Genomic DNA, 18,756 nt, shown 5'->3' with positions numbered 1-18,756 from the left:
ATTATCTAGCTGGGTAGAAGTGCCAACACATGGCTGGGTCCATGGAAACAACTCAACATCTGAACGAGTGTGTGTGTGTGTGTGTGTGCATGTGTGTTTGAGTGTGTGCGTGCGCGTGCGCGTGCGCGTGTGTGTGCGTGCGTGTGTGTCTGTGTGTCGGTGCGTGTGTGCTTGAGTGCGTGGGTGTTTGTGTATTTGTATTACAGTAGTAATGAGTGTTGCCATGAATGAGTAATGTAGTGGGCTGGGGAGATGGGGGGGGGGGATATTTCATTAGCACAGTGCAGACATTCTTTACATATTCCATACTATAGTAAACAACCCCCCCCCCCCCCCCCCGCCGATCTCCATTGTAGCCCTGAGAGGAGTCTTGGTTGAGAATATGGGGCCTTGAAGCAGTTTTGACCCCCTGGTGCCCCCTCTCCTCTCTGTCACCCAGCCAGTGGCATCTCCTAAGTGCAGTGTGTGATTGAGGCCTGCTCTGCCTGCCCAGCCAGCCATGCTCCAACTCCCTCTCTTACACTGTTTCACTAAACATGCTTGATTAGGCAAAGTACATCCCATCCCCTAATGGCGTGATGAGCCTCTGAGACGATTACTACAGACACATCGAGAGGGAGACAAGCACCCACTCTCCTCGACAGAAACCACCCCTGCATACACACACACACACACACTCACATTCTCACTAGCACACACACACACACACACACAGTTACACATGCACTCATACACACACTGCACCCTAACCAAATTCAGGATGTAATTGAATTACGATCCACTGACATCCCCAGGCCAGGGAGGAGGGAGGCCAGACTTGTGACTCAGACCCAGAGATGTGCTCTTTGGAAGAGCCACACATGATAATATAATTATCTTAGTCCCCCATGACTAGTGATCCCCTTTATACAACGCTTCAGGCTTGCACACAGACAGACACACACATATACACACGTGTTTCACACACACAATCAGCCTCTTCTTCTCTACCCCATGATGTAGAACCATGCTGTGTCCCTCTGCTGTTTAGCTGCTACAATCAAACAGAGGCAGTTTTAAATGTGTCAACACCAGAATGAGAAATCTGGGTAATTTACTGTGAAGCGCTCAAAAATCTTTGCTCTCTGAAAATCAGACTTCAAATGTTTTAACCGTTTTTTCATACATTAGCAATCCTCTGATGCAGTAAATTGTTTTCTTTGGCAGCCATTACTTTCTGCTGGGAGATTTTTGTTTGGGTCTGTTTGATATGTAGCTCACACAGTGTCACTCTCCTCTCCCCCTCACACACAGTCCCCCCACCCACCCCACATGACCCGATCTGTGTGTATAAATATCATGGACTGTGTGTGTGTGCCTGAGGCCATGCCATTGTCTGTTGTTGGCTTGTTTTCCTCTGTAACCTAGTGATTTAGCTAATGGCCCCCGGCCAGAAACTGCCATGTCGGGATGGGACGCCCTAGAAAGACCCAAACCAAATAAGGAGACCTGTAACCCAGTCTGCTGAGGAATAAACACAGGCAGCAGACATTTTACTCATCCAGCGAAACACATCGAAGGATAAGCACAAAAAACGTTTGCATTTTTGTAAAGTTCTAGAGAACATTCTATTTAGTCCGCACTGATCATTCTTGTCATGTTTTCATTCTTTTTAGATTTTTTTGTTTCTATGGTAATATTGGTTTGTGTTTTTGGGGATTTGTTGTATTGGATTTTGATTTGCTCTTTGGTGTGTGAGTTTGATGATGATGGTGATGATGATGAGGAGGAGGAGGAGGAGGAGGAGGAGGAGGAGGAGGAGGAGGAAGAAGAAGATGAGGAGGAGGATGATGATGATGAGGATAATGAGGATTCTGTACTGTGAACAGCATCTCAGTATTTGCTCCCACTCTGATGCCTGAGTCGTGTCTGAGAGGAGGAGAAGAGGAGAAGAGGAGAGGAGATAGCGATACAGACTGGCGATCATGACAAAGATAACTTTCCCACTTTTCCTCCAGATTCGAGTCTCCTGCTACTGTGATGGACTCCTGCAGTCCTGTGGCTCTCACCAGAGGCTGTCTGTCTCTGTCTGTGACCAGGGACACTGTCATGAAAAAACACCACGTGTCCCTGTGTGTACATCATCTCCATGCTTAAATGTAATTTAAGTGCAGTAGCTGCATGACACAGCCTCTGTGTGTACAGATGTAGAGACGTGTAAATTTGTACAGTACATGCAAGTGTGTGTGCTTGTGTCCACAAATGTCCATCAGACAAACACATGCATGCACCCTCAAGCAACTGCACAAGACACACACACACACACCCTGTCACTTAGCATGGAGACTTTGCTCTCTGTCAACTTTCTTATTCTAATAAACCACTCAGACATTGACCATCTACCTGTGACAGTTTTTGCTCTGGTTAATTAGTTTTTCTTCACCTCCTAAGGGGATAACAGTATTTATATAGACAGTATATAATTAATTACTAGTCTATGCTTCAACTTTATTTGTAAGATACACATTTAATACTTTGCTATCAATTGAGTGTCAAATGCGTTAGTATACTCCCGAGTGGCGCAGTGGTCTAAGGCACTGCATCGCAGTGCCAGCTGTGCCACTAGATATCCTTGTTCGAATCCAGGCTCTGTCGTAGCCGGCCGCGACCGGGAGACCCATGGGGCGGCGCACAATTGGCCCAGCGTCGTCCAGGGTAGGGGAGGGAATGGCCGGCAGGGATGTAGCTCAGTTGGTAGAGCATGGTGTTTGCAACGCCAGATTTGTGGGTTCGATTCCCACGGGGGGGCCAGTATGAAAAATAATGTATGCAACTGTAAGTTGCTCTGGATAAGAGCGTCTGCTAAATGACTAAAATGTACACTTCTGTTTAGCCATGGCGTAGTTAGAAAATACCACCACTGTCCAACAGAGAGTGCTGTTTCTCCATCAACGGCCTGTGACAACGGCCTGTGACATAAAATAAGGCCTGAACCATGGCTCTCCCTCTGCCATGGCAGTCCAGTGCAGTCCTCCACTTTGCCATAATGAGTAATACCGCATTTGACTATTGTGAGCATTAACCATCCAAAAGAATGAATAATAGAAATGAACTCAAATAGTCTTGTCTCTCTCGCTCTCTCTCTCGTTCTCTCTCTGGGGAGTGTATGAGGCAGCAACACAACTGTTGACAGGTAAAGGGGTTGTGAGGCCTGTCAGTGCTTGATGGGTCCTCATCACCGGCAGTGAAGTGCTGGAGGCCTGCAGCCCTCCCTAACTCAGCCACCACATCCCTTACTGGCCGTCACCTGTTTTCATAAATCTCAGAATCAATCAGCCGAGCCAGGGGCACATTCATGTGATGAATCTGATTCATGAATGGATTGGACCAATGCCAGCCCAGCAGACACTGTCGGGTTGACCTACATCTAAGCTCACTGCAGGCTAACACACTCTCACAGCCCTGTTATGTGTATTCAGATTCCAGCCACATCTTGTCTTTTTGCATTAATTACAGGGCTGAATTGTGTAAACATCATGAATATAATATAAGACACAGGGTGTAATTTGAGGGCCCTCTAGCCTACATATTCATCAGGTACCTCAGACAGAGAGAAGGAGAAGGTAATTCTGTTTAATGCTCTATCTGTTTGCTTTCAGGCACCAACACAGACACGGGGGCTGCCTACGCAGCACACGAACATACAGATCACACACACTCACACACAAACAGGCACAGAGGGCGCAAAGGACTGTAGAATTACACAATCAATATCAGTATGGACATTGATCAGGTCTCTATTTAACGACCACAGTGGTCTCCTGGGACAGAGACCATCCATATAACATTACTCTCTACGATGTTACCGTATATGATTACTATAATGGGGTATTTCTATTCTGACTTATATTGTCTAAAATATATATTTTTAGATGCCTTTTCAATATCAATTTTTGAATATAAACTATGTCAATGTTGATTATTCAATATAAACCATGTCAATATCAATCATCCAATAATGGAAATGTACTGTATTTTAGCATAAATGTGATGACCAGCCTGAACACATGGGGGAGACATTAGCCTGCCAAAAGGTTAGGTCCAGAAAAGCAGCACAGTTTTCAACATTTTATGCTACCCTTCAGTTGTTAGAAAGAGACAACACCAGACACCTAGATAGTAGGAAAATATGTATATCATTTATATATCTGTATAACCATCAGAATTATTTTATGATACTTCAAGTGACAGCATTCACAAGGCGAAAACAGAATATGGAGTAGCTGAAAATTCCTCTCCATTCATACCTATACAGTTCTAGAGAGAAAAATTCTCTCTGAAGAGTCTTCTTGGTTCTCTCTTTTCGTTAACCTCCCTGGAATCAGTTCCTTCCGGAACTCCTTCACTAAGAAGAAATATCCAATAGCATCTAAACAGCAGTTTGTTGTGGCAATCCCTTCTGAGATTTGATAGAAGTTATGCATCAAATTATACTGTTGGCAGTCAAGAGGGTCTTTGGAAGCAACATAGAATTTCATGAAAAATGCAATATGGATAGGAGTGTAACAGATTAAAAAGACTACCATATTGGCTGATATTATTCTAATACTTTTCCTCTTGTGCTCATATGACTGCATGTCCTTGTAGGTCAGCAGAGTGCAGATCGTCTGACATGAACAAAGCAGCATTGTGAGAAGAGGAACCACATATCCCAATATCTCCAGAGTCACAATGAAGCCCAGTGGAAATGGATGTGAGTCTCTCTCAAAGCAGGCCAGTCTGTGTTCAGGCCTATTGGGCTCCCTGAATATCACACATAGGAACACAATAGTCACCCATATCATCACACACACTACAACAGCCACTTGTTTTTTGGAGCACATTCTCCCCGAGTGGAAGGGAAACTGAATGGCAATGAATCTCTGGACACTTATAGCTGTAACAGTGAAGATACTAGCGTACATGTTGGTGAAGTGGATCAGAACCAGAACAGCACAGAAGCCTGGAGAGTCCAGGGTGAAGAAGGTGTGGTAGATCCTGAAGGGCAGGAAGGTGATGAGGGCACAGTCGGCCACGGCCAGGTTGAACATGTAGACGTGTGTGTCTGTCCAGCTGGCTCTCATACGATAGAACATCCTCAGTGCAGAGAGGTTCAGGACCAGACCCAGAACAAACACAGGGCTGTACACAACCATCTGGAACAGCCTTACCTCCTCTGTCATGCTGGTGTTACAGAGGTGTGGTCCGTGTGAATGATTGGACATCATTCTCACTAAGATGGAGAGTATGAACATTATTATGATGTTAGTACTGATTAAATCTAAAATGAGGAACATTACATTCTTATGAAGTTGGTAATGTCTTATTATTTTAATAGTGTATTACTAAAAGTAAATCTACTAAAAGTTACAATCAAAATCAGTTAGTCAATTGCTGTTTTAGGGTTCAGAGGCTAAGGTTTGTATAGTGACATACACCATCATTGTAACACTTTAAACTTTTTTATTAATTTATTTATTTTCACCTTTATTTAACCAGGTAAGCCAGTTGAGAACAAGTTCTCATTTACAACTACGACCTGGCCAAGATAAAGCAAAGCAGTCTGTATGGGAAGTGGTCTGTTAATTCCACGTTAACTGAACACACATCGTTATTTCTGTTGGTTCTGACTGTTTATAAATGTCTTACCTTAAAATGAGAGGAGCTCTGACAAAGGCAGTCTTTTAATGTGATTGCCACCCACCAAGCCTGCAGAAGTTTTTCACCTTTAAATGAAGTCCCCACTTTTACCTTCTACTTCTTGAAGCTGTGTGAGAAGCTTGAAGTTTGATCTTGACAACAGAAAAAGGAAGCTGCCTTTAATAGACTGCGGTCTATTTGCATTTCAAAGTGTAGAACTGCGTAGGCATACCATCACCAGAGAGTAACAATTTGACACAAAGACATTCAAGTGTAAAAACATTTCAACAATAAAGAGAGAGCAGGAAAATAATCCTGCAGCAACAGGAAATGGGAATTATTTTGTGGATTATAATTAATGAATATTTTTGTCGGGTTTTGTAGGGGTTGATACATTAGTAAGGGCAAATCAAGTCTGACATTATAAAGTGGAAATTACAGAAATGTTAGAAGCCTTTTTAAACTTTGAATACATAACGTTTGCATTTCCTGCTGTGTAGGACATTTCCTGCAATAACATAGTGATCAAATTAAGATCCTGCATTTGTATATGCTACGTTGTGCACGTACATGTCTATTTGCACGTTCTAAAACCACATACAGTGCCTTCAGAAAGTACTCACATCCCTTGATTTTTTCACATTTTGTTGCGTTACAGCCTGAATTTTAAATTGATTAAATTGAGATTTTGTGTCACTGGCCCTCACACAACACCCCATAATGTCAAAGTGGAATTATGTTTTTAGAAATGTTTACAAATTAATAAAAATGAAAAGCTGAAATGTCTTGTGTCAATAAGTATTCAACCCCTTTGTTATGGCAAGCCTAAATAAGTTCAGGAGAAAAAATGTGCTTAAGAAGTCACATATGTTGCATGGACTCACTCTGTGTGCAATAATAGTGTTTAACATGATTTTTGAATGACTACCTCATCTCTGTACCCCACACATACAAATATTTGTAAGGGCCCTCAGTCGAGCAGTGAATTTCAAACACAGATTCAACCACAAAGACCAGGGTTTTCCAATGCCTCGAAAAGAAGGGCACCTATTGGTAGATGGGTAAAAAAAAAAGCAGACATTGAATATCCCTTTGAACATGGTGAAGTTATTCATTACACTTTAGATGGTGTATCAATACACCCAGTTACTACAAAGATACAGGCGTCCTTCCTAACTCAGTTGCCGGAGAGGAAGGCAACCGCTCAGGGATTTCACCATGAGGCCAATGGTAACTTTAAAATAAATACAAAGTTTAATGGCTATGATAGGAGAAAACTGAGGATGGATCAACAACATTGTAGTTACAGTATGCCACAATACTAATCTAAATGACAGAGTGAAAAGAAGGAAGCCTGTACAGAGTAAAAATATTCCAAAACATCCATCCTGTTTGCAATAAGGCACTAAAGTAAAACTGTAAAACAATGTGGCAAAGAAATATACTTTATGTCCTGAATACAAAGCTTTATGTTTGGGGCAAATCCAACTAAAAACATCACTGAGTACCACTCATATATTCATATTTTCAAGAATGGTGGTGGCTGCATCATGTTATGGGTATGCCTGTCATCGGCAAGGACTACAGAGGTTTTAGGATAAATATAAACAGAACAGAGATAATCACAGGTAAAATCCTAGAGGAAAACCTGGTTGTCTGCTTTCCAAATTCACCTTTCAGCAGAACAATAACCTAAAACACAAAATATACACTGGAGTTGTTTACCAAGACGACATTGAATGTTCCTGAGTGGCTTAGTTACAGTTTTGACATAAATCCACTTGAAAATGTATGGGAAGACTTGAAAATGGCTGTCTAGCAATGATCATGTCACGGTTCAGACAGACGACCAGAGGACCACAATTGCGTCACACCAGAAAGTTTATTAAACTTAAGGGAAAAGGGAAGTAGGGAGTGAATGAAGGCTCCAGGGGTAACAGGGATCCCGTCCAATGTGCTGGGTCTGTGCCCCCCCCAGTGGCAGCGATGCGTCCTATGAAGCCGGTGGTGGGTGGTCCAGAAGTCCTGGGGGGGGGAGACACAGACACAACAGGGCGGAATGAAACAAGGCAGCAGTACAGTTCAAGGGAAATCCAAAATACGTAGTAGCAAGGCAGAAGGCTGGTCAGAGTTACCGGGATTGAAGAGTAGTCAGGAGTCGTAATGGCAGAAGCAGGTCTGGATCTCCTGAGGCAGAAGAGTATCCAAAAAACAGGCAGGTCCGGGGTCACAAAACCAGGGTGAGCCAGAAGCGCGAGCAAACAGGTTCCGGGTGTGAGCTTTGCAGACGATCTGACACCGGAGAGCTGAAAGACAGGGCCTTAAATACTGGGAGAGGTAGTGGGTAATGCAGCGCAGCTGGCAGAGTAATTAGAGCAGAGCAGAGCAGGGACAGGTGGAGCTAGTTAGGCTGAGTAGAGAGAGTGGTGAGCAGAGTGGAAGAAAATTAAGGTGGTAACCCGGTGGAGTGAGAGGCCCATGACAGAACCCCCCCCCCAAGGGACGGCCCCAGAAGTCCCAAGAGCAACACCACGCCGGGCGGGAGGAGGGGAGCCGGAGGAGGGCTAGAACTCCTCCGAACGGTCCGAGTGAACGTCCTCATCCTCGGAGGAAGCCGGAGGGCCGTGGTCGGGAGATGGGACAGGTCCCGAGACAGGATCAGGCACAGGACAGGAAGCCGAGCGGGCAGGACGGTTAGGGACCCCTCTGGGGCGGCCCCTACGGATTGCAGGTTGATCAGGATGCCGTTGGTGGAAAGCGGTGATGAGAGTCCTATCCACAATCCGACTAGCTGGCACCCAGGTCCTTTCCTCAGGTCCATAGCCCTCCCAGTCAATGAGGTACTGGAGACCCCTACCCCTCCGTCTGGACCGAAGCAGGCGGCGGACGGTGTAAACCAGACCACCATCGACGAGCCGTGGAGGAGGAGGACCAGGCGCAGCAGGGACCAGCGGACTCTCATGGATGGGCTTAATCTTAGACACATGGAAAGTGGGGTGCACCCTCAGGGAATTAGGCAGTTGGAGCCGGACAGCAGTTGGGCTAATCACTCTTATGATAGGGAATGGGCCAATGAACCGAGGTGCCAGCTTCTGCGACTCCACCCTGAGTGGCAGGTTCTTCGATGACAACCACACCCTTTGACCAACATGGTAGGTGGGAGCAGGAATTCTCCGACGGTTGGCCCCGGTAGTGTAGCTGGCAACGGATCTGAGGAGTGTGGCTCGGGCTTGTGACCAGGTGCGGCGACATCGACGGGCAAAAGCAAGTGCAGATGGGCAAGTAACCTCCTCTTCCTGGCTGGCAAATAGAGGAGGCTGGTATCCATAAACACATTGGAAAGGGGACATACCGATGGCAGAGCAGGTCAGAGAATTGTGTGCGTACTCCACCCATGTCAATTGCTGCGACCAGGAGTGGGGGTTGCGTGAAGTCATGCATCGCAGTGCCTTCTCGAGCTCCTGATTAGCCCGCTCTGACTGCCCATTGGATTGGGGATGGAATCCGGAAGTCAGACTGACTGTGGCTCCCAGCAGGTGACAGAACTCCTTCCAAAAAGCGGAGGAGAATTGTGGACCACGGTCAGAAACTACATCCTTTGGCAGTCCGTGGATCCGGAAGACGTGTTCCAGGACCACCTGGGCGGTCTCCTTGGCGGTTGGGAGCTTGGGGAGGGGAATGAAGTGTGCCATCTTGCTGAAACGGTCAACGATGGTGAGAATGACGGTCATGCCACTTGAAGGGGGCAGCCCCGTGACAAAGTCAAGGGCGATGTGAGACCAGGGACGTCTGGGCACAGGCAGGGGCTGCAGCAATCCGGCTGGGGGCTGGCAGGACGACTTGTGTTGGTTGCAGATGGGGCAGGCTTGGACGAATTCCCGTACATCCTTCCTCAGAGAGGGCCACCAGAACCTCTGGGCGAGCAGGTTGTAAGTGCGGGTGGAGCCAGGGTGACAAGCTAGGCGGGAGTCATGTCCCCACTGAACGACCTGGGACCTCAGGTCTTCGGGGACAAAAAGGCGGTCAGCTGGGCAAGTGCTGGGACCTGGCTGGTTACGGAGAGCCTCCAGCACCTGTTCCTCAACAGCCCAGGTCAGAGCTGCAACGATGCAGGGACTTGGCAGAATCGACACAGGGTCCTTGGAGGGGGTGTCATCCTTCTGGAATTGACGGGAGAGGGCGTCTGGCTTGGTGTTGCGTGATCCAGGCCGGTATGACAGAGTGAAATTAAACCTGGTGAAGAACAGGGCCCAGCGGGACTGCCTGGAGTTCAACCGTTTGGCCGTGCGGATGTACTCCAAGTTCTTATGATCGGTCCAAACGAGAAATGGAATGGTGGACCCCTCCAGCCAGTGACGCCACTCCTCCAAGGCAAGCTTCACAGCCAGCAGCTCACGGTTCCCTATGTCGTAATTGCACTCAGAGGGGGACAACCGACGTGAGAAAAAGGCACAGGGATGGAGCTTCCTATCCTCCGCAGCCCACTGAGAAATCACAGCACCAACTCCCACATCCGAGGCGTCCACCTCCACTATGAATTGCCGGTCCACATCAGGCATCTGGAGGATGGGAGCGGAGGTGAACCTCACCTTGAGGGTACTGAAGGCTTTGTCGGCTGCTGGGGTCCAGGTGAAGGGTTGCTTGGTGCTGGTTAGAGCAGTGAGAGGGGCAGCAACGGTACTGTAGTTCCGGATAAACTTCCTATAGAAGTTAGCAAACCCCAGAAACTGTTGCAGCTTCTTTCTGTTCTCCGGAACTGGCCATGAAGTGACTGCTGAGACTTTGGCAGGATCCATTTGGATACTTCCCTCTGCCACTATGTACCCCAGGAAGGCCACTGTCTTGACGTGAAACTCACATTTCTCTGCCTTGGCGTAGAGGGAATTCTCCAGAAGACGATGAAGGACTTGCTGGACATGGCGGGTGTGTTCAGACAGGTTTCTGGAGTAGATTAAGATGTCATCCAGGTAAACGAAGACAAACTTGTTTAACATGTCCCGCAGTACATCATTCACTAGAGCCTGGAACACAGCAGGAGCATTGGTGAGGCCAAAAGGCATAACCAGATACTCGTAGTGGCCTGTTGGTGTATTGAATGCGGTTTTCCATTCATCTCCCTCCCGGATCCGCACTAGGTGGTAAGCGTTTCTGAGATCCAACTTGGTAAAAACAGTGGCTCCCTGGAGCAACTCAAAAGCAGAGGTGAGCAGAGGCAGAGGGTAACGGTTTTTCACTGTGATGTCGTTGAGTCCCCTGTAGTCGATGCAGGGGCGAAGAGATCCGTCCTTCTTCCCCACAAAGAAGAAGCCAGCACCAGCAGGAGATGAAGATGAACGGATTAATCCTGCGGACAGAGAGCCATTGATGTAGTCCTCCATGGACTTTCTTTCAGGAGCAGACAACGAATAAAGACGACCCTTTGGAGGAGCTGTTCCAGGGAGGAGGTCGATGGCACAGTCGTACGGTCGGTGAGGGGGCAGAGATGTGGCTCTTGCTTTGTTAAACACCTCTCTGAGACCATGGTAGCATTCTGGGACATTGGAGAGGTCAGGAGCGGAGTTAGTAGGTACTGGCCGAGGGGGTAGTGCGGCAGCAAGCAGGCAGGTTCGGTGGCAGTCCTCTCCCCACTCCCTGATCACCCCGGTCACCCAGTCGAGCTGAGGGTTGTGCCGGCGGAGCCATGGGTAACCCAGGATGAGGGGTTGGCCTGGAGAGGGGAGCAGGTGAAACTGGATAGTTTCTTGATGGTTTCCGGACAGACCCATCGAGACCGGGGCCGTGACATGAGTGACCGATCCGAGTAAGTGTCCGTCCAGTGCCCGGGCAGGAATAGGAGGTGTCAAACGGAGGTTCTCCAGTCCCAGTTGGCGTGCCAGCTTGATGTCCATTATGTTGGCTTCGGCGCCAGAATCCACCAGAGCAGCCAGGGTGTGAGTTGAGTCAGAAAGGCGGAGGTGAACTTGCAGCAGGGGTTTGCGGTCGGAGGACTGGATGGTCATTGAACTCAACCGGACTCCCCCTATGCCCGGTGAGCTTCGGCCCTTTAAAGGGCAGGTTACCACACGATGTCCATCACCTCCACAATAGAGGCAGAGGTTTGAGGTGAAGCGGCGCTGGCGCTCTGCAGGAGTGAGAGAGGCTCGCCCAATCTCCATAGGCTCAGACTGATCAAGCTGACCTGGGTGAGTGGCAGTAGATGACAGGAGCCCAGTCGGATCTCTCCGAATGCCGGTAGTAGGTGGACCTTGGCGCCCCCTCTCACGACGACGGGTCTGTATCCTTCTGTCGATCCTGACAGTCAGTGCGATGGCTTCATCAAGAGTGGAAGGCAGTTCATGGGAGACCAACTCGTCCTTGATATAGTCAGCCAAACTATGGAAGAACGCGTCCACCAACGATGGTGTGTTCCAAGAACTTCGTCTAGCCAGGGTTCGGAAGTCGATGGAATGGTCTGCGACTGTACGTCTGCCTTGTCGAATACTGAACAGTTCACGAGACGCCTCTGCGGTGGGTGAATCCAGGTCAAACACCTTCAGCATCTCCTCAGCAAACAGGTCGAAGGTTGCACATGCGGGGGTTTGACGTTCGAACTCTGCTGTTCCCCAGAGTCGAGCTCGGCCCGTCAGGTGAGTGATGGCATACCCAACTTTAGCCCCCTCCGTGGCGAAGGTCCTTGGCTGCAAGGAGAACTGAAGTCGGCAGCTAGTCAGGAATGGCCGGACCTGGGTTGAATCGCCGTTGAACCGCTCGGGGTTTCCAATCTTGGGTTCCGGAGCAGCGGCTGCAATGACCGGGGCAGGTAACTCGGGGGCAGGGCTGGTGGGCAGACTGGCTGGGGTAAGGTTGGTGAGGAGTTGAATGATCATGGCGAGTTGTTGTTGCTGCTGCTGGAACTGCTGCTCATGCTCATCGGTTTCCATGTCGGGGAAAGTGTGCGCTGAGTCCATAATGGTCAGATCGTACTGTCACGGTTCAGACAGACGACCAGAGGACCACAATTGCGTCACACCAGAAAGTTTATTAAACTTAAGGGAAAAGGGAAGTAGGGAGTGAATGAAGGCTCCAGGGGTAACAGGGATCCCGTCCAATGTGCTGGGTCTGTGCCCCCCCCAGTGGCAGCGATGCGTCCTATGAAGCCGGTGGTGGGTGGTCCAGAAGTCCTGGGGGGGGGAGACACAGACACAACAGGGCGGAATGAAACAAGGCAGCAGTACAGTTCAAGGGAAATCCAAAATACGTAGTAGCAAGGCAGAAGGCTGGTCAGAGTTACCGGGATTGAAGAGTAGTCAGGAGTCGTAATGGCAGAAGCAGGTCTGGATCTCCTGAGGCAGAAGAGTATCCAAAAAACAGGCAGGTCCGGGGTCACAAAACCAGGGTGAGCCAGAAGCGCGAGCAAACAGGTTCCGGGTGTGAGCTTTGCAGACGATCTGACACCGGAGAGCTGAAAGACAGGGCCTTAAATACTGGGAGAGGTAGTGGGTAATGCAGCGCAGCTGGCAGAGTAATTAGAGCAGAGCAGAGCAGGGACAGGTGGAGCTAGTTAGGCTGAGTAGAGAGAGTGGTGAGCAGAGTGGAAGAAAATTAAGGTGGTAACCCGGTGGAGTGAGAGGCCCATGACAGATCAACAACCAACTTGACAGAGCTTGACATTTTTTTTAAAGAACAATGTGCAAATATTGTACAATCCAGATGTGCAAAGCTCTTAGAGACTTAACCAGAAAGACTCACAGCTGTAATCGCTGCCAAAGGTGATTCTAACATGTATTGACTCAGGGGATGGTTGCCGTTTTATTGCCTCTTAACCAACCGTGTTATTTTGTTTGTAACTTATTTTGTACATAATGTTGCTGCTACCGTCTCTTATGACCGAAAAGAGCTTCTGGATATCAGAACAGCGATTACTCACCTTGAACTGGATGAATCATTTTTCTTTAATGAGTCGGACGCGAGGGATTTGCTCCAGACACCCGACAGGGCCCTCATCCCCGTCATTTGCAGTAGAAAGAGACTGAGATATCGCGGAAGAAGATCGGGATGCCTGGTAAGGAGCCGGCTACGACTGGCTAATTTGCCTTTGCCATCGGTACTATTGGCCAACGTACAATCACTTGATAATAAAGTGGACGAACTACAAGCGCGTATATCCTACCAACGGGACATTAAAAACTGTAATATCTTATGTTTCACCGAGTCGTGGCTGACCGATGACATGAAAAACATACAGCTGGCGGGTTATACACTGTATCGGCAGGATAGAACAGCAGCCTCTGGTAAGACAAGGGGTGATGGTCTATGTATATTTGTAAACAACAGCTGGTGCAAGATATCTACAGTGAGGGAAAAAAGTATTTGATCCCCTGCTGATTTTCTACTTTTGCCCACTGACAAAGACATGATCAGTCTATAATTCTAATGGTAGGTTTATTTGAACAGTTAGAGACAGAATAACAACAACAAAATCCAGAAAAATGCATGTCAAAAATGTTATAAATTGATTTGCATTTTAATGAGGGAAATAAGTATTTCACCCCTCTGCAAAACATGACTTAGTACTTGGTGGCAAAACGCTTGTTGGCAATCACAGAGGCCACCAGGTTTGCACACATCTCAGGAGGGGTTTTGTCCCACTCCTCTTTGCAGATCTTCTCCAAGTCATTAAGGTTTCGAGGCTGACGTTTGGCATCTCGAACCTTCAGCTCCCTCCACAGATTTTCTATGGGATTAAGGTCTGGAGACTGGCTAGGCCACTCCAGGACCTTAATGTGCTTCTTCTTGAGCCACTCATTTGTTGCCTTGGCCGTGTGTTTTGGGTCATTGTCATGCTGGAATATCCATCCACGACCCATTTTCAATGCCCTGGCTGAGGGAAGGAGGTTCTCACCCAAGATTTGACGGTACATGGCTCCGTCCATCGTCCCTTTGATGAGGTGAAGTTGTCCTGTCTCCTTAGCAGAAAAACACCCCCTAGGCATAATGTTTCCACCTCCATGTTTGACGGTGGGGATGGTGTTCTTGGGGTCATAGGCAGCATTCCTCCTCCTCCAAACACGGCGAGTTGAGTTGATGCCAAAGAGCTCGATTTTGGTCTCATCTGACCACAACACTTTCACCCAGTTCTCCTCTGAATCATTCAGATGTTCATTGGCAAACTTCAGACGACCCTGTATATGTGCTTTCTTGAGCAGGGGGACCTTGCGGGCGCTGCAGGATTTCAGTCCTTCACGGCGTAGTGTGTTACCAATTGTTTTCTTGGTGACTATGGTCCCAGCTGCCTTGAGATCATTGACAAGATCCTCCCGTGTAGTTCTGGGCTGATTCCTCACCGTTCTCATGATCATTGCAACTCCACGAGGTGAGATTTTGCATGGCGCCCCAGGCCGAGGGAGATTGACAGTTCTTTTGTGTTTCTTCCATTTGCGAATAATCGCACCAACTGTTGTCACCTTCTCACCAAGCTGCTTGGCGATGGTCTTGAAGCCCATTCCAGCCTTGTGTAGGTCTACAATCTTGTCCCTGACATCCTTGGAGAGCTCTTTGGTCTTGGCCATGGTGGAGAGTTTGAAATCTGATTGATTGATTGCTTCTGTGGACAGGTGTCTTTTATATAGGTAACAAGCTGAGATTAGGAGCACTCCCTTTAAGAGTGTGCTCCTAATCTCAGCTCGTTACCTGTATAAAAGACACCTGGGAGCCAGAAATCTTTCTGATTGAGAGGGGGTCAAATACTTATTTCCGTCATTAAAATGCAAATCAATTTATAACATTTTTGACATGCGTTTTTCTGGATTTTGTTGTTGTTATTCTGTCTCTCACTGTTCAAATAAACCTACCATTAAAATTATAGACTGATCTTCTTTGTCAGTGGGCAAACGTACAAAATCAGCAGGGATCACATACTTTTTTCCCTCACTGTAAGGAAGTCTCAAAGGTTTTGCTTGCCTGAGGTAGAGTATCTCATCATAAACTGTAGACCACACTATCTACCAAGAGAGTTTTCATCTATATTCTTTGTAGCTGTCTATTTACCACCACAAACCGATGCTGGCACTAAGACTGCACTCAATGAGCTGTATACGGCCATAAGCAAACAGGAAAACGGCTATCCAGAGGCGGCGCTCCTAGTGGCCGGGGACTTTAAAGCAGGGAAACTTAAATCCATTTTACCTAATTTCTACCAGCATGTTAAATATGTAACCAGATGGAAAAAAACTCTAGACCACCTTTACTCCACACACAGAGACGCGTACAAAGCTCTCCCTCGCCCTCCATTTGGCAAATCTGACCATAATTATATCCTCCTGAATCCTGCTTACAAGCAAAAACTAAAGCAGGAAGCACCAGTGACTCGGTCAAAAAAAAAGTGGTCAGATGAAGCAGATGCTAAGCTACAGGACTGTTTTGCTAGCACAGACTGGAATATGTTCCGGAATTCTTCCGATGGCATTGAGGAGTACACCACATCAGTCACTGGCTTCATCAATAAGTGCATCGATGACGTCGTCCCCACAGTGACTGTACGTACATAACCCAACCAGAAGCCATGGATTACAGGCAACATCCGCACTGAGCTAAAGGGTAGAGCTGCCGCTTTCAAGGAGCGGGACTCTAACCCGGAAGCTTATAAGAAATCCTGCTATGCCCTCTGACGAACCATCAAACAGGCAAAGCGTCAATACAGGACTAAGATCGAATCATACTACACCGGCTACGATGCTCGTCAGATGTGGTCCTCTGTAGCTCAATTGGTAGAGCATGGCGCTTGTAACGCCAGGGTAGTGGGTTCGATCCCCGGGACCACCCATACGTAAAAATTTATGCGCACCTGACTGTAAGTCGCTTTGGATAATTCCAACTACACTACACACACAGAATGACTCACTCAATCACAACAGAGTTAATTAAAGAGCAGTGCTGTTGAGGCTGCTGTAAATGTATGTGTGTCAAGGCTTGCTGAATAGCACTGAGTGCGATGGTGTTGTAACCTAATGATGGTTAGAGTAATTGAAAAGCAATCCCCTCTGATTCATCAGGGATCATGAGATGTGGTGCACCTCGGTTTCCACATAGGATGCAGGAAAGAACATTCAGAGGACAAAGAGCTTAAAGAGGGAAAAAACTGTTGTGGGAAACACAAACACACTTTCTCAGAACTCAATCTCCCATTGATCGGTATTATATTGAGTGTTTGCTGTTGTAAAGCATCCTTTCATTGAGAAAAATAAATCCAGACTTTCTGACAATTATATTAAATCAAGATCAAGTTTTAACTGGCGATAGCAGATACCCGCATAGCGGATGTTTAGGTGGCGACAGAGGTGGAACTGTGTTGGAGCCGTCAAATTGGTGAGCAGCTGCTCTTGCATCATTGAGGGGATTTGCGCCGGGTGAAAATTAATTGCATTTGTTTTGGAAGTGGGCTACCTCTCAGGAGTGAGTCAGGTGCTCCATTCAAACAAAAGTGATGTAATTAAAAACAAGTGGAGTAGGCCTAATGAGTAGGTTTCTGTGTTTTCACATGCAAAAGTGATTGCTTTTGATTTTTAAAAAAAGCTTTGTCTGCCTTCCCAATGAAAACCAGTTTGAAAATGCAAACATATAGTATATTTTTTGGAAAGAGATGTTGTATGTTTATGAACGATGCACAATGCTGCCATGTTGACAACCTGACCGAGCAGTGCAGATTACTTTTCATTTGAGAAGGTTGCTCCTCCCTCACCGCTTTTGCCATTCACGGGCCTATGCATAATCGAATCTGCCCATTGTCAGGAAGCCACACCCGCCCCACTCAGGTTCAGCCTGGTCTCGTAGGCTAGATGTAAAATAGTAAATGTAAATCCGGCACACCCAAATTAGTATGGACAGCTTTGGCATTTTAGCTAATTAGCAACTTTGCAGCTACATACTATTTTTTTGCTACTTTGCAACTGCTTAGCATGTTAGTTAATCCTTCCTCTAACCCTAACCTTAACCCTTTAACCTAACTCCTGAAACCTTATCTTAACCTTAACCTTAGCCTTAACCTTAACCCCTAACCCCTAGCCTAGCTAATGTTAGCCACCTAGCTAATGTTAGTATTAGCCTCCTAGCTAACGTTAGTGTTAGCCACCTTGCTAACGTTAGCATTAGCCACCTAGCTAACGTTAGGCACAACAAATTGGAATTCGTAACATATCATTCGTTTTCCAAATTCGTAACATATTGTATGAATTGCAATTCGTAACATATTGTACAAATTGCTATTCGTAACATATCATATGAATTGTAATTCTGAATATATAATACGAAATGGATGATGGACATCCACAAATGAATACATACCATACGAAACGTAACATATACTAATTGGAGTGTCCCGGATTTACTTTTACGATGTTGTGTCTACCCCTGAGTCCAGGTTGTCGGGTTAGAAGTTCAGAACAAGAAAGTGTAGTCTATATAGAAATAATTACGCTCAATTAGAAAAATTATTCAACTAAATAATGAGAATTTCTATGATCCTATTCGAGGTGTAGATTACATGTCACATCCATAATCTATTTTCCATAAAATAAATGTTTGAATTTTCTAACTATACTGAACAAAAATATAAACGCAACATGCAACAATTTCAAAGATTTTACTGAGTTACAGTTCATAGAAGGAAATCAGTCAATTGAAATAAATAAATGAGGCCCTAATCTATGGGTTTCACATGACTGGGCAGGGGTGCAGCTATGGGTGGGCCTTGGAGGGCATAGGCCCACCCACTTGGAAGCCAGGCCACCCACTGGGGAGCCAGGCCCTGCCAATCAGAATTAGTTTTTTTTCCCACAAAAGGGCTTTATAACAGACAGAAATACTCACTAATTTGTGCACAAAATTTGAGATAAATAAGCTTTCTGTGCATATGTAACATTTCTGGGATTTTTCTTTCAGCTCATGAAACATGAGACCAACACTTGTTGCGTTTATATTTTTGTTCAGTGTAGGTTTCATTGGGAAGGAAGATAGTGTTTTTATCAAAAGCAATCACTTTTGCATGGGAAAACACAGAATCCTATTAATTACTACTCGTGCTTAATTACATCACTTTTGTTTTGAGCCGACTTCGCCTTCGGA

The 18,756-nt window shown here is 46.6% G+C and overlaps 1 pseudogene across 1 annotated transcript; it reads right to left on the bottom strand.

Moving 5' to 3' along the window:
• Nucleotides 1–4,219: 4,219 nt before the first annotated feature.
• Nucleotides 4,220–5,736, bottom strand: LOC311149110 (G-protein coupled receptor 55-like; annotated as a pseudogene). The gene is made up of 2 exons: nucleotides 5,668–5,736; nucleotides 4,220–5,251 (listed from the first exon to the last, which is right to left on the bottom strand). The product of its transcript is annotated as a G-protein coupled receptor 55-like (transcript).
• Between the last annotated feature and the right edge of the window lie 13,020 nt (nucleotides 5,737–18,756).

This window comes from Coregonus lavaretus (assembly GCF_964263955.1).
Source record: "Coregonus lavaretus genome assembly, chromosome: 21".
NCBI lineage: Eukaryota > Metazoa > Chordata > Actinopteri > Salmoniformes > Salmonidae > Coregonus > Coregonus lavaretus.
Note: the sequence above shows the minus strand (reverse complement) of the source record. Positions and strands in the feature narration are given on the sequence as shown.